The 24,157-nt window shown below is 36.6% G+C and overlaps 1 long non-coding RNA gene across 1 annotated transcript in view; it reads right to left on the bottom strand.

Annotated features, from left to right (window-relative positions):
* The window catches only part of LOC138857723 (uncharacterized), a 127,884-nt gene that overhangs the window by 10,780 nt on the left and 92,947 nt on the right, over positions 1-24,157 (bottom strand). The window contains exon 3 of the long non-coding RNA XR_011396905.1: positions 22,535-22,936. This is a non-coding gene — a long non-coding RNA (uncharacterized lncRNA). The remainder of the gene's footprint in view (positions 1-22,534; positions 22,937-24,157) is intronic.

Here is a 24,157-nt window from a genome sequence, read left to right as displayed (position 1 = left end):
AGTTTTGTTTCAGGAGCTTATCGAAGGACAAACATGGATATTCTTAAGCGTAAGTTGCCTAGAAGTGTAAGTTCATTTAGTGTACAGCAGGGCATATTTGCTCATATATATTTTTCGAAATAATTTGTTTTTTATTAACTGAGAAGACATTTTTCAAAACAAATATTTGAGAACTCAATTAACTTTTACCAAAAGGAGTCGATGTTATCAATTACATATGCTCCAACTTTTTGAGCAAATAATTTTTTTATTTGTTTGAGGAAATGTTTCTTAGTCGATAAATAGTATTAAGGCAGCACAATTTGTTTAAGGTATAGTCGATAAAGTTTGCTCACAAAGGTGGAGTAGTATTTACAAGCACTAAACCCATGAAGCGAGGAGAGATTCAGAATGTGCAGCGCCTAAAACTGTACCGACTATGTGGTTAAATAGTAATACGAAAATATGATAGATTGATAGCCTAAAAGGCTTCAGGCTTACTTGGTTGATCCATATCTTATAGCAGTGGATCTCGAACCAAAATTGGTTAGAACGGTATAAAGCTTAGGTAGGTGCAAACTTTTGAGCTCAGAAAATATCACATTAAAAAATCTAGCGCTAATTGAAATGCCTTGAGCCCAGTTATACATCAGATGAATCATTCAAAAATTAAAATTTTACTACTAGGCGAATGCAGTTCATGTTAAGAATTGTGTGCCGAGTGTGCGGCGATAGAGTATTTAAAAGAAATATTTTTAACCTAAAATTTGCGTTTGTAGTGAAATAGTAATCAAAAAATTTATTTTAAGCCTAAAATTATGCTTTGAAAAGTTACACATGCGAATTAATATGCGATTACGAACTTTTGACTGAGAAAACGCGCATTATTTACATGCATTACTCGCTCCTTTTATTAAAAAAAAAAAAACTAATCAACGCTCCTCAATACTTTCCGTAACGCCATCATCATTGCCTACATTTAGGCTAACCTAAAATATTTTGCTCGCATTTCATATTCATCAATATATGCTAATTTTAAAGCTTTTTATTGATCAAAGAGAGCTCAATGGCTTCCTTGTCAGCATCCGCTGCTTTGATACGCGCATAAAGAAAGTGAAATCAACGAAAAAGACAAGACGAAAGATAAAGCCAATGACTTTGCAGTAAAAGCTATGCCTTGCGTCTTTATTACGCTTTGATATGTGGCGCGTCTTCATTTTCCTTTTTTTCTTTTTCACTTTGTACTTTTTTTTTCTTTTTCTATGCCTACATCCGCTTTTCCGTGTCCTTTTTTATTTGAAAAATTTGAATAAGCATGTGAATGCTGAATCATGAGAAATAAAAGAGCAAAAGCTGAGGAAAGAGTAGAAAAAAGATGACAGTGAACAGAAAATCGAAGCAGACAAATGGTGCTTTTTGGCACACAGCCAGTAGAACAAGCGCATACATGGGTCAACCGTATAATAGCGCGCACACACACATAAGCACACAAGCGCATACAGGCAGCCATGAGAGCAAGCGAATTGGCAAGCAGCAGCGTTTTGGTATGCAGCAAACACGTGTGTGTGTGTGTGTGTGTGTTTGTGTTGTACTTACAATGCGATTGCTTGTAACAAGCAATACTTAGCAGTGCGGAGATTTGAATCAGAGAAAGCTGTGAATCGACCGCAATAAAATTGCCTGGCAACACTTGTAATACACACGCATACACACATGCAATCAAGCGCATGATATTAGCAGGCTGCTACAAGCATTTAGGCGCATAGACAAATGTGCCAATGACTGCACACACACACACAAATGTACATATGCAATTCTGTATGCTTCTTGTATAAGTGTGTACGTGTGGCTGTGTGCTTGCGTGCAAAGTGTTGAAAAGACAAATATTTTCTAATACTTGGTTTGGTTTTATAATAATGCAAATAAAAGCAATAAATTTACAATGTTGGACTCAATGAAGAGCGACCGGCTGACGTTTGGCGTAGACACATACATATATATTTATATATATTGATATAATAAACATATATGTGGGTTCACCCACTAACCGCGTACACTTACAGCTTAACACCCAGCAGCGACGCCAGACGTCACTTAACCAAATCCACCACATCGAGTTGCGGTCACTGACTGAAAGGCATTTTGTTGCCACTAACGAGTGCACATACATATACATACATATATAGATATATTTATATATCCTGAACGTTTGTTACAAAGTTGTTAACACTCTGACCCGATAAAGCATAAATATAAGTGATCAACGTAACGAGCTAAGCGGATTAAGACATATCCATATTTCATACAATATATATATATATTTTTCAGATAGCTGTCTGAAATTTTGCACACTTTCTTTCCTCCTTAAAATGCTGCTCATTTGTCGGAACCTTCGATATCAGACCACTATAGAGCTGCCATAAAAATTTACCGATCAAAATCAAGCTCTTGTAAGGAAAGTTTTTTTATTTGTGAAGGGTATTTGAGCTTCGGTGAAGCTAAAGTTTAAGGCTTTCTTGTTTTTATGTATATTTAACTATATACACTTCTGGTAAATATTTGTGGTTTTCTTCTTATAGGACTTTTGTTGTTTTTGCACATAAAAATTGAGCTGTAAAACTAAGCCACTGTCGCCTGGTCAATCGCACCGAGCATTTAGTCCCTTCTAATAAATACTGCAAAATGCTGGAAAGAGTAAAATCAACCACAAAAACAACAATAAAATCAGTTGCAAAGAGTACTTTGTAAATGTAGATGTTGTTGTTATTGTTTTTTGTGCTGTGAAATATTTAGTCATTGAGCTGAACAACCATAAAATGACAATTTGTCAGCAATAAAACTGTAAACAAAGCAGACAGACAATACATTTGCCATTTATATCTATGTATATTTATGTATACAAATAAATTGTGTGCAATTTTATGGCTCACAACCAACTTCTAGTGCTTAACATGTATGTGTGTGTGTGTCTGGCGTAGTGACAGTAGCAATGTTGCCGAGTGTTTTAAGTTAGATTGCTTGTTCTGCAAATGTATCGACTGAGCAAATGCTGTCGTCAAGTTGTTATTTTGCGTGTGATACTCATTCAATGGATGCCGCAAGCAATGAGTTGTTAGAAAAATAATAAAATATTATTTATTGACCTTTCGTCATCTTGAAGTAGTCACTATTTTTGTTAACTCAAATATTTCATCTACAAAGCCTTACATAGCTCAGTGACAGAAACTGAAAATTCTTTAAAAACTCACATGAGCTGAAGATGACTGCTTTCGATTTCGTTACCACGACCCTCTGGTCTACGTAACCGTAAGGAACGCGAATTTTTAAACGCTCAAGGAGCGCTCAGTTCACCTAATATAATTATATGCCTTTAACGATTGGCCTTTACATAGAGGAATTATGAGTATATTAACTTCAACGGCCCCTTACGGTTATTTTTTCCCTGAAAGTATTTTGTAGTAGCCCACTAATTTTTTAAACAACTTCCCATAGCACGTTAATTTTTTCGATATTTTCCAAACAAAATAAAATTAAATTCTACTACCACTAAAGATGACAAATTCCCCACAGAAAGTTTAAGGTCGTAGCGATTTATTTTGAAGGAGCAGTGGGGAATTGCTCTCATACCATATATAATATATACTAGCCTTTAAATGTAAAATAAAAATTACAAAAACGAGTTCTCGAAATTGAATGAAAACTGTTTCTCAAAATCCCTCTTACACACCATTTATGTATACTTTCAGCAAAGATCACTGTGAAATACTTCCTGTGTTACAAAAAAATAAATCACTGACATTCTCCTTCAATTCAAACAATTTAGCAAGGTAATTAAGACCCGAAAATTTAAATTCACTTAGCAAATTTTATTCAACTCGGAATTTAATTAGCCATTTTACAACTACAAACATTGAAATTTAACAGATTTCAACAGCCTGTTGCCAGATTTATAGGTATACCTTCCATTAGAAGCTCATGTTACCCGCATAGCAATTGTCTTATCGAGCAACTTGACAAAATTGCGAGTTCATTTTCCGTATTTAACTTCGGCATTAAACGGAATTATTTCTTATTTCACGTGTTGTCATTCCCCTTTTCCTTGCTACTACAACAATTGTAGCGCCAACAATAACTTCCGGCTTTGCTTGCGTAAATATGGTAAGTTATTTCCTTTGAAACCTGCTATATTTTTTGTGCTTTTTATCATCTGTCTCTTTTCCCCTACTTCTTTTTTTCTTACCTTTGCGCTATCTACCTTTACCGTTGGCAGTGATACTTAATTTTTCTTACACTCGAACCTACAATCCCCACACCTTGGCTTATCCTTGCGTCGCGTTGACTTGTTAGGATTATCTACGGTATACTTTATTAAGATAAAAGTCCAAGAAGTAAAATACCGGGAAATTCCTTTGTTATTTATTTTCATTAAACTTTTTTATAAACTGTTACTTTGTACTTAGTCATGTAAACGTATCCTTTTTACTCAACTCTTTCGGCCAAACAAATTTTTCATTAATTTTCTTTTTCTGCTTTGACCTCAATTGTTGTCCCGACTGGGTGGATTTTGTTTTATGTTTTGTAGGCAGCTTTTTACTCAGACATTTTGTTGGCCTTATAGCTTTGAATTGACTTTTTTGGTTTTCTTTGTTTTATTTTATTTTATTTTTGTTCTTTGTTTTTTTTTTTTTGTTTTGCTGGTAGCTTTGCGTTGCCTTTTTATTGTTTTAGTTCATCGTTTATTTTCTGCTAGTTGGTTCGGGTTTTCAATCAGATTCCCTGTTGGGAAGCGCTTGCTTTTTCGCTGCAAGATTTGGCCTGCACTTTGGTTTTCACTGGGATTTCATACATCCTTTGGTAATTTTGAGCCCCTGATTAAAATTTCAAATTTTACGTTCCACATCTTAGATATGAACGAAGTATATGTAATCTTTAATAAGGAACTCTAAACATAATTTAACACTAAAGACTTCTATATGATTTTTTAATGGATTAAATTAGAAATTGCAGTAGGGATCTCATCTAAAGCCGGATAAATGTTGTAAGTTAAATATTCAGGTTATGATTAAAGACAATTCCTCCTTAACAAAGTCTTGCTTTTCTTTACTCATACAATAATAGAATCTCTCGGAACAACGAAATCGATCTGATCCGAGCCAAATTTTTAATGTAAAGCTAAGCGCGTAAGCCAAATCGATAAGAAATTTTTTCTACAATAGTTTGCTACAACATTTTTTTTAGATCGTGTGAATTTCGTTTTACATATATCAATGAGTGTGAGTTTGACAGCAGCTTGTTGTTTGTCGGACGATTTTTTCCATAAGGTAGCCTCTGGTATTCGTATTCGTATACGTATATGGTATTCGTGTAGACCTGAGTGTTAATGACTAAAAGCCATTTTGAGATTGATAAGCCACCGACCACAGTAAAAACAGACTACAGAGCAAGTCCACGAGCAAATTATCTTATAAAATTCGATATATAGAGGATATCGCGAGTAGATCGAAAATAGAAGGAATTATTGATCTGATAAAATTTTAAGGAGATCGAGAAAAAATTATTAAAAAAGTGCTTTATGAGGAAATTCTTCTTCAATAATTTAACATAAAGAAAACCTTAACCAAAAGTCGTCGTGTTTTGGTGGAAGTTTATATAAGAAAATTTGATGTCATATAAATTGAAACCAAGAAGCGTTAAAGAAGCTGATTAATAATTTGTGAAACCTGCCCAACTAGCCAAATCTACAGCAAAGCCGAATATACATGACACCAAGGTAATGCATGCTGTATTGTAACATAAGCTTCTAAAACTATTAATGCTTTCAACAACAATTTTTCGAATTGAAGCGAGCAAAATGTGTGTTATAGCCTCCTGATTACTATCTGTTCTGATTGAAGCAGAACGGTCTCAATGGAATACTATTCACATCAGTTTAGGATATCTAAAATTAGTCTGATTTTTGGCCGCCAAGCCGGCCCAGTTTTTTGGTATGGTATCCACAAATTGCCAGAAATATGGGAAAATGTTACAGCTTCCAGTGGGCAATACTAATCGCACGAATATAGTTATGAACCCAATACTTTAAGCGTCTTTTGAAGAATTTATTAAACAAAATTTTTGCTTAAATCTCACAAATCGCACAATGCTGCTGAGGGTAATGAAAGATTGAAACCATTTAAAACAAATTCAGTTTTTATTTGTAAGACTTGCTCAAACTTTAATATAGCAAATTATGGCGTAGCAATAAAAATCGGTATTTCATTAAAAGGCAATCACGGCTTGTTGCTCGCACACCCCCGCCCATCAGGCATCACCATTTTCTGCACAAATTAATGAAATTAATTAAAGCTTAAACAGTATGTTGGCGAAAAATATAAAAACAAAAGCAAGCATTTGGCGCACCGAAAGCAATAAAAGCAACTATAGTAAAATAAAAGACCAATATAAGCGCAACAAAGAGAACAACAACAATAACAACGAGAGACACAGTTAGAAAATCACACCTACGCACAATGACCGTCTAAGCGCCACGGCGCTGCTCATTCAGTCATAAAAACTGCCAAGACAATGGGGCGCTACAAACGGCAAGGCAATAGGAACGACTACAAAACCAGCAATAACAAGAAGAAGAACAGTTATCAAGCAAACAGCTATAATTAGAGTAATGACAACTGCAACAACAACAGCAATAACTAAATAACAATAACAGTGGAAAATATGCGTTAACAGCAACAAGAATAACAGCAGCAGCAGCGCGGCAATAAGACAGCACAATTGCCATTAACACACCACAGCTGGCGATTTAAGATGTCGCTAAAGATAAGCTAAGCAAATATGACAAGAGGCGCCGCGGCAGGACTCCGCCTAATATCAATAAGTTAAAAGTACAAGCATACACACGCATACAAACAGAAATACTAGCAAGCGCATGTGCGTGTGGACGTTTGCTTCACGGCGCATTGGCACAGCGCTAATGAGCAGTAATTAAAAAAATATTCCAACTCTGTGCCATTGGCAGAAGGGCGCGCACGCACCGCGGGTAGAAAGCGCGCACACACATAAATACATATGTACATATAGATGGCACAGCACACGCTCACCGTAAATCCCATTAAAAGCAGCAGCCTCCACAGCGCATAAATGCCACACAATTACGCACAGTCCAGCGCGTAAACAATGGGAGAAAGCGCGTTGAAAATGCAAACAACAATAACATACGCACACACAAAAGTCGAAAACACAAACAAAATGGAAATTATAAACAACAAAAGCGAGTCATGCCTTTAACCCAATTTACACCTCTAGAATTTAGTATTGCCAACGTAGGTATATGTGTGTGTGCTCAAATTAATGTATGCATGCGCGCATGTGTGTGCAGATGAGTTGGAAATATATATTTGTATGCATAATTGAGACAGCGCGTGGGTGGCTTAAACATACATACACGCATACAAATGTCGATTTACATAAATATGTTTGTTTACTAATGCCACACACTTATTTGCATATAGAGTGCATGTGTATTTTTACCTATGAGTGTGTGTGTTTTGGGTTGTATTTGTGTTGCCATGACTTAACCCGAAAATTTCATTAGAAATCTGTACAGTTTTGGTTGCATTTTAATTGTGCTCAGTTGGTGTGGCAGCTGAGCTACGCCATACTGATTTGCCTCAGGCACTTGCTGGTTGAAAAATTTCGGTCCACCTGTGCACTTTGGGTAATTTATCAGTGTTGACACAAAATTGTTGTTTGTAGACAAGTATCTCACACGTTTGCAGGTCAAGGTGTGTGTGTGTGTGTAAGTGGGAAATGAAAATAAATGTGTTTTTCGCATACGCTGTAACATTTTGAGAGTTAAAAGTTATTTTAATATCAATTTCGGACAGTTGAAAGAGTGGTTCGGCAGATATTATATTATAAAAATTCCACAGTTGACCTGGACTGTTAGAATGACTGGAAAAACAAGAAAAAATGTCAACTCCGGCCGCACAGAGTAGTCCTTCCCAAATAAAAAATTTTCCATACAAGTACTTTATTCCGATCGTTCAGTTTGTATGGTAGCTATATGCTACAGTGGTTCGATACCGGTTTCTTCGACAAATAAGTAGCTTTTTGGGGATAAAGAGTCGTGTGATTTCTAGATTGATATCTCAAATACTGAGAGACTAGTTCACGTAACCACAGACAGACGGATAGACAGACGGATAGACAGACGAACCCGGCTAAATCCTTGCACATTGTCGCGCTGATCATTTATATATATATTTGATAAAATCCGATGTTTCTTTCTAAGTTACTTCGTGGAAAAATTAATATACCACATTCAAAGTATAAAAATATAACAAATATATTATATATAAAATAATAACTAACTCGATAAAATATATAAATTATGAAAACTCACAAATATTGATGAAAGCTCATAAAATTTGATAAAAACTCACAAAAACTAAAGCTCACAAAAAGCTCACTAAGAGCTCCGTGACATATAACCAGCGCATGAAAGCTTAACAGTATAACCTTGGAAACACGAACAAAAGCGCTGGTATTAAAGTCTGGCAAAACTAGCTAACTGAAGGAATAGATTATACTCTCTAACTTTCAAACAAAATCTATAAATATAGAAAAATATTTTTTTAAACCACGTATGCTGGAAAAGAAGAAGAAAAAAGCTCAAAACTTTTACAAAATCGGTAGCCGGGGTATAATTGAATTGAAAAAGTTTCAATGGCGCCTTTAATCAAGCTTTTACCTTATAGCTTTAACTCAACGAACAGCGAAGGCAATGAGAGGATCACCAAAAGTAGTCAATAAATGGTTAGCAATATTACTCGCTCCAGAGCAAAATTTCTGAGGAAATGAAAATGATATCAAGTCCCTCTAATATAGAACAAGTGAAAACCGTGCTGAGTTTAAATATTACTGTTTGCTGAAGTCAAGTGCTCAGCGGCACCTATTGTCATTTAGTATTTTTTTCCGGAATAAAATTGACGTTTTCAAAAATAAGAGACTTGAGATCTGGTAAAAGATATTCATGTAAAAGAGGTAACTTCAAAATTTTTCGTTATGAAAAATTAGTATTGTGATTCGACTAAAACATGTAACGAGCGAAAAATAAGCACCCACCCTTCGAGATGCTTAGATTAATATGAGGAAGTAATTAGAAATATATTTACTTTGTGGTGCACCATCGAGATCAAATTTTATCTTTTTGTGCCTTAGTCACTGTAGCATAACCTCACTCAGAAGACAAAATACTCTCTTTCTCAAATTAGTTCATTAAGCACATTAGTAAGCTATTCTCGAACTGAATATTCACACAACATTCGAACAAATATTCACAGAGAGGTAAGATTTTTTCATGCAAACGCTCTCGTGGGAAAATATTACTTCGTGTAAGAGTACTAAAACTCTAGTATAGATATAGAATCAGATTCCGGCCTTTTTGAAGCTCTTATTCTTTGAATAACCACCTTGCTAACAAATCAAGCCAAATATTAACTAATTGCAATTCACATTTTCCACCTTTTGAGAGTAGTTTAAAACGCCATTAAATTATTTTCAACTAACCAAGATTAATGATGGTTCCACTCACCACATGCCTCCAAATGGTTCGTTAACCGTCATAGTCATTTCTCACAGTGCAACACATGTGCTTTCGCTAACGTCCGAAAAACCAGCACTCATTAACGCAGTACAAATCTGCAAAGGAATATATAGAACCAACAGTAATAGGAGCAAAGCATTAGTCACTGCCCAAATTCAAAATTTACCGTTGCACCAATACTCGTTCCAACCAAAATAATCTGGTATAATATTTAACTGGCAAAACAACACAAAATTAAGGTAGCAAAGCAGGAAAGGTACGCAACAAATCGGCAGGCGAATGCTCGTGCAAAAAAAAAAAAACACAATAATAACAACAACATTGTAGAAGGCATACAATAGCGCTAAGCCAACGCGCAGCATCAACCACACGTTTTATTGGTAAACCCCAACCGCCCGAAACGAAAAAGGTTTGCAAATAATGAAGGCATTTATGGGACTACCTACTACTACTAGGTTGCGACGTGTTGGCTGCTATGGCGCAGACATGTGCCGCCGCTGGGCGGTTTTGTTATGCCAAATTAATGATTGTTCGCGTAGTATGCAGACTACCGCACACAAAAAAGGGGTAACGAGCCAAACAAACGGTCGCTGTGAAACCCCAAAATTTCTTTAATGTTAGCACCGATTTTGATTACGTGAAATATTCGGGCGCGCCAGCTTTTCCATGTGGTTTGCGGTGGAACGTAAAAGCGAGAACGCGCGCGCGTTTGCGGTGGCGCTATGTGTGTGCGCGGCAAGCAAAGGTTGACGCAGAAATTTAGCCACTCAATCATGCGCTCATTCGTGCATACGAATTTTTCCATTCATTCATTGTGTTTCTTTGCCTTATTTTGCGCTATCTTTTTTCAACATTTCCACCATTGTTTTACTGTGTTTGGCTTTTGTTTCGATTTGTGGCGCGCTTTGTTGTTGGTCTTTACAAGCGCACAAGTGGTTGCTTTGAATAAATATGTTGCGCGCCGAAATCAATGATCGCCTCGTTGTTCGCGTCGTCGAAATCTGGTTGAATGCGTGAAATTGCCAAAGCTAAAAGTATAATTGTTTTGACCACCATCGATTGCGCGTCCTTTACGTGCTTTGTTGTGTGTGGTTGTTGCTCCAATTGCTTCCTCGTTTGTTGTACTTTTTTTCTCTCCTTGATTTGACCGCAGATATTTCCAGCGACATCGACAACAAAGCAAAAGTTATTGCATTTTCTTGATTTTTTGCACGCGCGCTCCGTTAACGCTCATTTTCAATCAGCGCGCGCTTAATTTTTGCGCCATTCTCTCTCTTTTCAATGGTTTTCCGGTGTTTGTATTGTTATTTATTCAACCTTCTTTTTTTGCTATTTCATGTCGCTTGCCTGCTTTTAGTTTTTGTGTTTGCAATTTTTATGTCATGCTATTTAATTCACTTTCTCGCATGCGTCACTCCTCCGTCAATGCTGCTCATCACTTTGGCTTCTTTTCAATTTTCCTCAAATTGCTCTGGTTTATAGTCAGCGTCGTATTGGTTGTTTGTCGGTCCGTCATTCCGCCGTCATTTTGTCAACTTTGACTGTCCGTTAGCTGGAAAAAATACTCGATAAAGTTGCTGTTATTGTTTTTATTGCATTTTCGCTCTCCGCTATCTGGTCTTGTTTACCTTTCCGCGTTGTTGTAGTCAATGTATGTTGCTTTTGTTGTTGTATGAGTAAATATGAGTGCATGTGTACATAGGGTTGATTTGTGTTCAGTTAACGCTGCATTTTTTCAATGTGAAAGACATTCCAGTTTCCTTACTTACCGTACAGTCTTTTGTCTGCGTCGTCAGTTCGTCGATTGGGCCGTTAGTCCCGGTAACAATTGTCAAAGTACCTCTTATTTCCCCATCGCTGCCACAATGGCTAGCTCTCCGCTGATAGCTGCATAACTGCTGAAGTTTCAGAACACACAAATATGTGCATGGCTACCTTGTAGGGAAAATCAGCTAGAGCTCAAATCAAAAAGACGACTTTGGATCTTCGATATCCATACCACCCAGTAAAATTAGATATGTTTTGACAGTAGTATTTCGGAACGACAATTAAGACAGTTAGAACGTACCAAACGGATTATAGAACATCAGTCTTAAGACGGTTTCACCACACCGAACCCAAAGAGGCTTCATAGATTTCGCTTCAAGATGCGCGTAGGCCCAGAAAGAGTCCTTTTGTCGTAAGCGCCTTGCGACTACTGAATTTTTTGAGCTCTCCTAGCTCTGCGATCACATAAATAGTAAGTCTATGGTGTGAAAAACTTCGGAGCTTATGTCAATGAGTTTTAAAATTTTTAGTAGAAATCCGATATTATAAATAACCGTCTTCCAACACTTCATTCACCATAGTTTTTTCTCGCTGGGTATTCTTGATTATTGCTTTCATTTGTCCAGCGTCGATTGGCGCTTGACGTTCTTCTCGGTGGTAATTTGGTGAATGCTTTTAAATATACAATCATTTCTTTTGTTGTTTTTCACAACTACTGATTTTTTTCTTTGAGCTGCCATTGTAAATTGTATTTTACTGCTGTTAGTTCTGTCATTGCGGCCAACAATCGGCTCCAACCTTATTCCATCCACTGTTTTTAAACAATTTCCGAGCTTGAAAATCCAATAAACACCCAAACCAGCTTGCCGGTTGGTGGTTGAATTGTGGAAGTTCCCACAGGAATCTATAAGAGCGAGACTTGCCAGATTGTTTACAGAATGGCATTTATTCCGCTGAGCTTTCAATTAATTGAAGAAGGTTTTCAGATATGAGTGTATTGGAAGACTGGAGATAACAACTTAGCGTAAAAGAGGAGTTGATACCTTAAATAGAGCATATTGGAGAGCTCCAGAACAGGATTTGCTTGATTTAATACGTTTGAAACGAGAAGGAGGAAGGCAAAAGTAAACTTGATGTGAAAAAAAATAATAACTTTTAGGTCTCAGACAATACATATATCTGTCAGATTGTGAATCTACAATAACTCATATTGCAGTCGCGGTCAACATTTCTCTTAACCGAAAAGATTATTACTATTGATTACTGATTTTTTTTTCGTTGAACTCACACCTGAGAAAAATCACTTATTATTAATTAAATTTTTTTTTCGAAATTAAATTTTAGCGTTAATGGTCATTCTCTATACAAACATACATACATACCATAATGTTGTGCCCAAATACTGCACTCAAATTTAATCCGCTTCACAGTATGTTCAGTGCCAGGCAGATTCATAAATTTTCGATCAAAGTGGCAACCCTCCCACGCCAGTCAGCGCAACTACCTTATCCACATGCATTAATATAACGGTGTATTATATGAAAACGATTTACGAGCACTGAAATTGTGCCTATCACACAACCGTTGCCCCACACACCCATAAGCCGACAACAAACAATATATTACCACACCAACTACCCCCTCTTGTGAACGTCGCACATGAGAATTGGCAATTTTATATACATTTATTTCTTATTGTAAGCCGCCGCGAAAAGGACTAACAGCTAACTACACCTTTTGAGCCACACGCCCAGAAACAACCAGAAGGCGAACACCATATCGCAACACTTTGGTGCTGACAGACACATTACTATATAGATTGCTGTTATTGTTGTTGTTGTAGCTTTTATTTTTGTATCACTGCAACGTTGTGAAAATAATTGCGCTGTAAACATGACAATGCCAGCGCCGAGGCAAGGTGCGGCTTGGCATACAAGGGTGCGACGTTGAAGCGGGTGGAATGAAGATAAGTTGGACTCAGTGTGGATATTGGTGAGTTAGCGGCTGGCCAGCTGACTGTCAGAGGCGCTATAAGCCATCATGGCGGTCTAGCAAGTCATACTACGTTGGTCGTCGGCAGTGTTGCTATTGTTTTTATCCATATGTGTGTGGATTATGTGCTGTCTTCCTGTTTGTATGCATACGCATTGTTGTGGTTGTTGTAATGTATTGCGATTACTTTTATTGTCAGTTGCCAATTTTGTCCAATTTTCTTTGAAAAGATACGGAAAAATTTATAACAATTGTTGTTGTGGTTGTTTTTATTTATTTTTTGTTTTTTTTTTGTTTGAAGGCGCTCGCAGGTTTATAAATCGTTAAAATTTTCAACGAACAGCAAATAAAATTGCAGCCCAAATGAGTAGGGGAAATCGAAAAATAAATGAGGAAAATTTGTGGGAAAAATATTTAACGCTTTTTGGCATACATACACATACAGACACACGTACAAAGAGTTGCACCGGCGCAGTTTCGCACGCTCCCTCCCACACCTTTATCTGCGCCATGTTTCAAGCTGGCATATTTTTTATTATCTGCTTTTTACACCCATATTCGCTTAATGCTTCTCACACAGACACAACTATAAAAGAACGGCTTTCCGAGAAAGCCAATTACTTTTTAAGCTTTTTCATTTTTTATACCCTAGACAGAAAAGGAAGTATTATATATAAATGATCAGCGTAAAAAGCCATACAAACTGACCAATCCAGCTCAAGTCCTTGTATGGAAAACTTTTTTATTTGACAAGTTATCTGCACAAAATATAGCACAGATTATTATCCAAGCCAGCGCAACAAACACTGAACAGAGTGTTTGTATCGGACCACTATAGCATATAGCTGTCATACAAACTTACCGATCAAACTCATGTTCTTGTATGGAAAACTTTTTATTTGCAAATGTTATTATAGCTTCGGTGCAGCCAATCTAAACGTTTTTCTTGTTTTATCGTTTGCAGATTTTTTCTCACACTCTCTGTCAAAGCAAAATGAAAATAATTTTCGTGATTTGACATTCGGAGAAATGAGAATTTCACTTGATATTTTCGGTAACATAAGTGTTCTCTATTTTCTACCATTTAATGCTGCAGGCCATACATACAAACATACAGACTCCAGTTAACAGCAGCTAATTTTTCATTCGCTTCTCCAAAACCGTTTTTCGCACACAAAATTTCCCAAATTTTGCCAAGAAACTTAATTGTTTGTGAGCATATATATTTTTTCATACATCAATTTCGTTTTTAAATGCAGACATACATATTTACACACTACTCATCCATGGCGAATTTATGCGGCATAATGTGCCAAGTAGCATTGAACATGTAAATCGACTGGCAAATATTGACACTTCCCACGATGCAACACAAACAAACACACAAATACATATTTATGACCAACAAGCAGATAGAAACACACACACACATATGCAAAAATCAAATAAGTCAGCGAAAATTCTTAAATTTCGTAAATACACATAAACAAATAGCATTTACATACTCGTACATAACATTACATAAATGGAACGGCATGCGCTCGGTTGTACATGTATGTGTGTAAGTATCTCTCGAGTATTTGACAGCGCGCGCTTGAACAACATTGAAAGACAAACAACACTGCGGTTAGTTTGCAACACTGGTCGTTACGAGTCCGGAATGTGGTATTGCCCGCGAGCCAAACGGCAGGCACCCTTAGCACATTTATCATACTCATATTCGCAATGTAACCCAATAACGAAGCATTGCAAAATATTGGTAAATATTTTTTAGAAAAATAAAATGCAACATCAACACCAACAAATACAAAAACAAATAATCAACAAATCTAAAAAAAGTGTAGGTATTCAAAAATATCGATGTTGCTGCTGTACAGACCCTGCAAGAAAATTTTCTCATATAAAATGCAAACAGTTTTAAGGCACGAAGAACGTTTACATGCTCCCCTTAATAATTTTTTCTAGATTATATAAGATAACTAGTGAATTTAAATTGACCAAATCCTTAGATATGTTAACTAACCCCATATGCATAATATTTCTTATAGCACGGAAGATGTACGAAGTGGTCAAAGTGGTCGACTAGCGACGACGGTGAGGCACTTAAATGTGGTAAATTAGCTCGTGCGACTGTCACCAGCGAACTAGTTGACAGCAGACATTTTTCAGAAGTAAATGTGTTTTTAAATTTCTATTACATATTTTTAATACGGCGCTAAAGCCAGTCTAGATCCAGCTAAAAAGACCTAACTTTAACCATTTACTCCGGTAGTAAGGAACACGAGGTTAGGACATAAGAATAAGATATACCTATTATTTTGTATCTTCGAATTCACCATCGACATCACTCGTACGTAATTTACCTTAATGTTATTGTGAATCTACAGTATCTCAGGTAGATACGTGAATGCCATTCTCACCCGTGTTCCAAAATGAAGTTTCGAGAAAAACGCGTTTAAAGTTTTGAGCATTCTGAAGCTGAACTCGAAAAATATTTTAGAACGTTAAAGTGTACTTTCCTGAAATCACCTATCATTTTTACTGAACGGTTAAAAACTTTTTTCGATCTGCAGTAGACAAGACGTACACCACAAAAGCACCCTAAATAGTTTAGAGATACGCTGTTGAATTATGGTATATAAAGGGTGTTCTTCTTTGACATGTGGTTTTCAAGAAGAAATCTAGCGCTTACAATGCATTGTTATGACCAAGAATTTTGTTTAATTATAAAGATAAGATTTGGGCATTATGTTTTAAAAATGATTTCAAGCAAGTGACCGTCGCTCCTGGCTCGAATAAATTCCAGCTGAGAGGCCCAATTTTCGACCACTTTTCGCAGCAATTGGGACCGTATGTTAACAATAACGCGCCAAACGCTTTCAATTAACCGAACAAAAAATAATCCAACGCTGTTAAATCGCACGATCTTCGAGGCCACGCACAACGCGAGATAATACGCTCATCAAAAGTTTCCTTTAATAAATTGATTGTTGCGTTGGCTGTATGGCATGTAGCGCCGTCGTGTTGGAACCAAAGGTCGTTCACATCAACATTCTACATGTAGCATATCGGCTATATTTTTGACGAAATATGGACCAATGATTCCCTCTGCGCATAGAGCACACCATTCAACCGAAGTGAGCTTCATTACTGAACAAATTGGTTGCGCGCGATGGCGGTTGTACTCGTTCGGATCATCTTCGATACTCAACTTCACAGCAGCAAAAGATGCACGGCGCGCTGTATGGTGTTTCTGAAAATGAGGATTAGGGTAAAGGCCGATTATGTTGACCGAATATTGAACATAGCGCAAGATGCTTCGTGCGAACCGAACAATTATTTTGGTAATAATCTTGCACGTTTTGCACATGTCGTTCCGGAGTAAGTCTGTTCATTATGAAACGACGAACCAAATTGAGTATAAATCAAGTAAAAGCTGTCAAAAAGATCAACTGCGAAAAAAAGTGTTGCCTCATTGAAAACCACAAGTTTTTTAAAGCACCCGTTATATGGATCCGGTTATAAAGGTCCGATTGCCGAGTGCCTGCACTATATTTGTCTATGAAGCCAACCAGTTTACGCTTCCCTGCAGAGCTGTAATACGTTGGCATGTGTGCGTAGTTGAAAGGCATGCAAATCCGTTAGGCAAAAACAAAGCAAAAGCAAACGCGCCATGTCCAGCTGTGTCCAAGAGCGCATAACTAAACAAATTTCGCCCAGCGCAATAGAGGCATCCTCTGAGTCACACAACAGTGGCGATAAATATTGAAGCAGTGTCAAGTGTAGCAACGACGGCATGGAGAAAGAGCAGCGGGAGGAAATCATAGAAAGCGTAGACAAAGTGCAGCACATTTTTTAATATGCTTTTTTTCAAATACTCCTTTTTTTTGTCAATTTCTCCAGTTCTTTGCTATTTTTTTAACTCAATACTTTTTCAGTTTTTTTTTGGATTGATTTTTTTTTTGCGCTCTTGTTTGGGAAACACGATAGAATGCGACAAATGCAAGAGACAAATATCGGGAAAAATAACAGTTACACGGATGAACAAACTGTGGAAACGGAAAAAATCCGCATCGCTCTTGACTGTAATGGTTGAATAGCGACTCTGGCGGCGGCGGTGGCAACGTGATGTAAAGTGGAAATGGAAATGTCAAGCGAAGTTTGGCGCACACAAAAAGCGCGCTAGACATGCAATTTTTTCGGTAGTTTTCAAAAGCGCATAGAAACCGAAATGTGGAAAAATGTAAGAGAAAGAGTAACAAAATGTAAAAACTGAATTGAAAGTGCATACAAAAATGGAAAGCAATGAAAATTGAAGAGCTCCAAACAATGCGAGCAAATTGCATAAAACATATAAATATTCTATAAAACAAAAGATGAAAATAAAAATTAAAAGTAGTAAATTGGCAAAATATCATAGACATTTTATGGGCCTGGAAAGCAATTAAAAATTAATAATATTAAAAATTACAAATACAATTAATAAAAGTTGCAAATATTTATAATAGAAGGTTATTGCGTGGCATTCCTTTTTATTTTCTAGGAAATAAATATCGACTCTTTGTGCTTTACAGCTCTGAGTGACCGGATAATATTTTATTTGCTAGCGTACATATAAAATAGCAGATCTACATATATATGGGCTGCCTTTTAGAGACAACTGTCTAACGAGTTGTCAAAACCTGCTGTCAAACCAACTGTCAAGTGAACAAGTGTGTCTAACATTTTTGCTCAATATACTTTGAAAAAATACCACTCAAAGCCTTAAACCGGAGCAACGTTTAAAAATCATGAATTTTTTTATTCTAACCCGTAGTCATTGCGACCAACTTATATAGCTCTTTGCTAATAATTTTTAGCATTTTATTTCTAAATGTCAATTTAAACTTTCAGATAGTAAATGAATGCAATCTACTTTATTGCGACGATATTTTGATGACAATTAATGTTGATTATTCACACTCAGCGACATCTCTCAACGAGGTAGTTTTAAGAATATAACTCCTTTTATTGCGATTAATGATGACCAGAATGTATCAGTGATTTGAGGATATCAGTGGTTTTCAACTTTATCGGAGTTTATCCTTCCTTGCATAGTGTTCCAGTTAGGACATTCCGATAAGCACTTATCCCTCATCCTTTAGGGCACCATTATCGCGTAGTGTTCACAGTCACAGCCGAATTGTAGTCAAATTTTTTTCTGAAAAATTAAAAAAAAAACAATATCGCAGTTTCTGTAAAGGAAATCGTGCAGTGGATCCAATGTGGACACCTCTCCTATGATGGCGACCATTAAAAATTGATTTAACTAGATTTAAAGTGGTCGCACGTCAGTTTCTACATCATTTCATGAACGTCAACAAAGCATGGATCAACTAGGTCACAGCAGATATCAAGAAACATTCAGGATAGCGGATTTCTTTCGGCGAACCTGCCACAAACTTGGCGAAGCCTGTCCTATAGATCGGTGTGATCAACTTCGACTACTTAGCGAGAAGCAAAACGAAAACAGAAATATACTATGCTCAATTGTTGGACCGATTCGGTGTCGACCTGCAGAAAAATTAACCATCCATTTGGAAATCGAAAGGTTTTCTAGTGGTAGCAGTAGCTAAACATTTGATTACCTTCGCCATAAAGTTAACGATGCTAAGTCCAAAACTGTTGAAAATTGTCCGGATATAAGTGCAATAAAAGAACATTAGCAAAGAGAGAACTAAGAAATAGTAAAAACTGTAACAATTAAAACATTAACTACAAAATAAAGCAGTTATCAAACGACACATATACCAAAGCAATTCATAAAAACGAAAACCATTCTCCAAACACTCAGAAATGGAACGATTTTAAAAGCGAACGAGAGGCATACTTCCATATAAGTGCCTACATACACTCATAGGCAAAACTGCATCACGTTGAAATGGATATTCGTGCCACAGCAACCTGCATATAATATATTCATATTCTGACGATAATAAAAATGCTAAGAAAAAGTAGCCGAAATTAAAAAATAAAATGGCAAACAAAATGTTTATCTGACGCGCCTTTAGTTCGTTTTGTAAGTATAGAAAAAATATATATCTACATATGTACATACACTTGTAGTAGCATGTGACACGCAGTAGCGGCAAGACTTTAGAGGGGTACCGATTCAAAGAGACATTTGCTTGAAAACGGCCTTAGCCGTCTGCCTGTGCGTTGCAGCTACTGAAACTATAATATTCAGAGATTTGACTTCAAAGGTTGGCAATTCTTTAAGCTTCGGTTACGAAGACTTTCGGGTCTGCATAACTAGAAGGGAGGAGAATGCATAGAATTAAGCAGGAGACAATGCTTTCGTAAAGTATATAAAAATATGACTCCGAAATATTATGGAATAAGTGGACCACTAACCTCGTAAGTACAAACCTTACTATGATACTCGTAAGCAGGTAGAGAGAAGAAATCTCTGTAACCTGCGACTTACCATATTACAGAGCAAATTGTGTGGAATTCTAGTACCGGAGGGTTCTAATTTGCGAAGCTCCAGGCATAGAGATAAAAATGGAGAGATAAAAAGTCAGGTCAGATTATGTTTTAATAAAACGATAAGATAAAAAGTACCCAACCCATCCCATTCCATTATTGCAAGTAACCTGACACAAAATCGGCACATAAACCCCCAACGAAACTTCGTCAGTGCCACGCCATCGACTGCCACCGACAATTTGGATAAACACCCACACATGTGTGTCTACGCATGGAATAAAAGCGCCACAAACGTGCCACATAGCTGCCACCAAAAGTGGACATGAGTGGTGGTCGAGCACTCAATTTTAACTTTTGCCTGGCCTGAGCTTTTCTGTGCTTTTTTGAGACAATATCTCACACACACACACACCATATACACAACTGTAGACATACTTTTTTCCTTTCACAATTGCTCTTTTGAAAGTTATGAGTTTCTGTGACATATTTCAGCAATTTTTTGACAATTTTACCGTTATTGCAGTGGGCTTAAATGTGGCATTTACAGTTAAAAGCCATGTGGATCTGCATGCAGCTTTATTTAGTATGCACTATTGTTTTGTGAGTGTTTTGGAAATTCATATTTTTATTAAAGCTGTCGTTTGCTTGGTGTAATTTATAGTCTAAAAATAGTAATTTAGATTTATGATGGCAAATATTTCTTTAGAACGGAAAGTAAACTGAGGTACGTATGGTTTTTTAACATACGAATTTCAGTCAGCTAATATCGCTCATAATTCGAGAAAACTGAATCAATATTGCTGGGAAAACGCCCTCCAAAACTTCGCTCGACTAAGTTATTGAAAACTAATCTCTTCTTTAAGGGTGGAAACCAGTTTAGATTTAAAAAATCGATTTGTTTTTATTGCATAAATTGTTAGTACAACTATTCAAGAATATGTTGCTTAAGTTTCAAAACGAAACAGTTAGTTCCGATGATATGAGCACTAAGGTAAATACCGGTCGATTCAGTGTCGAAGCGATTTTTTTTTCAAATGCGTTTTTCTCGAAACGAATTTTTTTCAACTTGCGGGAATCTTAGCTCAACAAGATTTTGACCAATCGAAAACCAAGTAAAATATATATTTTTATGTAAGAAAGATCAAAAAAATTAAATAAAAACATAACATTTTGTTCAAACACCTCCAAAACATTTATTTTCAACTCTTTTTTTGAAAGAAAAAAAATTAATGATTTCAGATCAAAGCCGTGACTTCCAGATGTCCCGCCAGCAGTCAACTGTGATGGCGGTCGTCAACGGCCACTAACTCCACCACACGGTGGATCTAACTCCACCACTTCTGGCGGAAATGGCATCGAAAAATTTGAAAGTGTAAAAATCACCAAAAACACTCGAATCTCCTAAACTGGTTTCCCCCCTTAATGCAAATCTTTACAAAAGATGTCCGAAAAGCATGGTTTCGGGGAACTTAGAAGCCATAGAACCGCTCGTATGCTTATTTTAATCCTAATTTTCCTGAGGAAAAAGCGACTCAGCACTCAAAAAAGAAAACTGTCGGAGAAGAAGTAAACCTTTTAACATCCAGAATATATTTATTTTTGAAAAAGGTGTTACCAAAGGTGGGCTCAATAGCCGCCATCTTGTACTAAAATTTCAATGCAAACATTTTTAATACACTCAAATTCATGTTTAATAAAGCCTGAAAAGAGAAATTCGATTTCCTTATTCTTACGCTCTGAAGAAATTGTCAAAGTTAGATCTTTTTTGAGGGCTTTAGACGGACTTAACGCTTTAATAATATCTTAGGTATATTTTTTCATAATTAATCATTGCTGTATTTTAAATTTTAAAAAGCTGTTGAATAGAAATGCAACAAAAATATATAATAATAATATTGCTTCAATGCAAAGTTTGAAGCTAAAATAATTAAAGCTTAAAGCTTTCTTTTATAATTGCTGAAGGTTTTCGTAATGCGTCAAGTCGTTAAATTATTGCATAAAGCTGTTAAGAACTACAAGTATGCAAGCTATGGTGAATGAAAAGAGACTATTTTGTCTACTTAGTGAACTTCAGAGACTTCAGCGGTTGATTTCTTGACTTTCCTATGTACATATTATTACCTTAAAAGCAAAGGTAACTTTAGGTGCGTAGCTAAAAAACGTTCACTTTTTGTTTATAAAAAAACAAAAAACGACTACTTAGCAATACTTAAAATACTTCCACATCAAAGAGCATACGCAGCCCAGCAGTCGCACTGTTATGTATATATACAATACATAAAAGCTCGTATATAGTACATACGACCACAACGCTAACTCGCACCGAACTAAACGCGATGTCAATGATTAAAAGTTTGCGCCCTCATCAGCAGCACTGACCAGCCAGGAACTTTTAATAATGCAAAGTTATTTTTAATTTTTTTTTTTCTGAACTCCCGCTCTCTTAGAGTATCTATATTTTTTTCTCACTACTTTCATTCCTTAGCATTTTTTATACAGTTCATTAAACTTAAAATATACGCATTTTTAGTTTTCTAAACGAGGCAAAAGTAGCAGGTTGCTGATAGTAAAAGGGAGAAGGAGAGATATAAAGAGAGAGGTAGACACGTAGCGACGGCGTGAGTACGAGATGCAAGCGCGTGTATAGGTGGACCTAAGTAAGTGGTGGTGGCAAAAGTTGGAGTGTTGAATAAAGTGAAATTAAAAATCGTAAAAAATACTTACTTTACGAGCGTCGTACGCGCGTACCGTAGAGAAACGTCCTTGGCAAAGGAGCAAGTTTTCGTTGCGCGGTAACTAAACACTTTTAGTAGAGTAAAGTAGATAAAAGTGATAGTCGAAGTGGCGGTGGGTAAAGAGGATGTGTGGTGTAGACTAAAGATGCATGCGCTGATATTTAAAGGGTGATGGTGGTGTTGGTGGCAGCTGTAGTACCGTTGACTGCTGGCGTAGCGCAAAAAATGTGGACTAATTTGGCGTGCGCAGCGATTGCATTCCTCGCATTCAGCGATTTTATTGCCAACTATTTGAAAATTAGTGCGTATTTTCCAGGTGAATGCATGATGATTGGTGTGCCCCGTTATATATGTAACTCCGTCTGTGTGGCGAAGACCAACTTTTTGTTGACTGAAAAGAATGGCATGGCGAATCAAAAGCATTAGATATTTAGTATTGTTTGCGCGCTAAGATGATTATTTGCTTTTTTATTTCTTTGTATGTATGTTTTTACGAGAAGTGTGAATTTAGTTGTTTAATAAACACGCGAATTTTATACGCTTGAACTCGAGTATATAAAAGAATTAAATGTAAAAAAAATATTTAATATTGAGTTGAATAATTGAAATTGCGATATGGCAATACTCAAAGTGTATTTTTATTGTACTGCACTACCGCTACATGGTAAAGTAAATCATGGATTATATATGCATCATGAAATGTTACTTAATTTCTGTATAGGGTGCGAATTAATTCAAAGTATACTTGACGCAAGTTGGTTAACTAGACTAGTATAAAAAGTTCCGTGTTTGCTTTCGCACGCGTTTAAGACAAAACCACGAGTCCGATTCGGAAGTTTTGATATTAATCTACGAGAGAGTACTACACCGTAGTAAATTTGTCCACGGATTTTAGAAAAATAGAAAAATTCCAGTTGGATATTCCATTCTGGCGTTTGGAAAGGAAATCATGCAGTGAATTCACAGATTGCTTGAGTGCTGTATACGGTGTCTCTTTTTCTTCGATGGGAATCATCAAAAAATTTCACGTTTCAGAATGCCCGCACGTTAGTCTTTTATAAGCCACGTTAAGAAACGCCGAAGACGACTACCATGGGGGATAACGTGACAAAAATCCAACAATTAAAAGATCGCGAGATAGCTGAAATAGCTAATATAGCAGACATCTCGAAGGAACATGTGGATTATGTCCTGCATAATGTGGACACATTGGAAATTAATATGCCTAGTCGCATTGACCTATCCAGACAAAAAATGCAACCGGGAAACCACTTCACAGCACTCTTTGATGCTAGATAAGCGAAATCCGAAAGAAAAAATTCGGTCCATTTCTGCAGCTAACTATCTGCTTATGAAAAGTGGGTCACTTACGACAATATGAAGTGAAAAGTGGTCGTGATCGAAGTAAGCTGGCATAAAAGGTGGCCAAGCTAGGATTGGCCGTCAGGAAGATTTTGGTATGTGTTTGGTAGGATTGGCAGGGAATCACCTACTACCAGCTACTCTTCTAAGGCTAAACTTTTAATTCAGACCCAAGCTGTCAACAATTGGAATGTCTGAAGGGTGCAATCATTCAGAAGCGGCCAGTTTAGGCACAGAAGAGAGGAATTTT

Source organism: Bactrocera oleae, chromosome 6 (assembly GCF_042242935.1).
Source record: "Bactrocera oleae isolate idBacOlea1 chromosome 6, idBacOlea1, whole genome shotgun sequence".
NCBI classification, from domain to species: Eukaryota; Metazoa; Arthropoda; class Insecta; order Diptera; family Tephritidae; genus Bactrocera; species Bactrocera oleae.
Note: the sequence above shows the minus strand (reverse complement) of the source record. Positions and strands in the feature narration are given on the sequence as shown.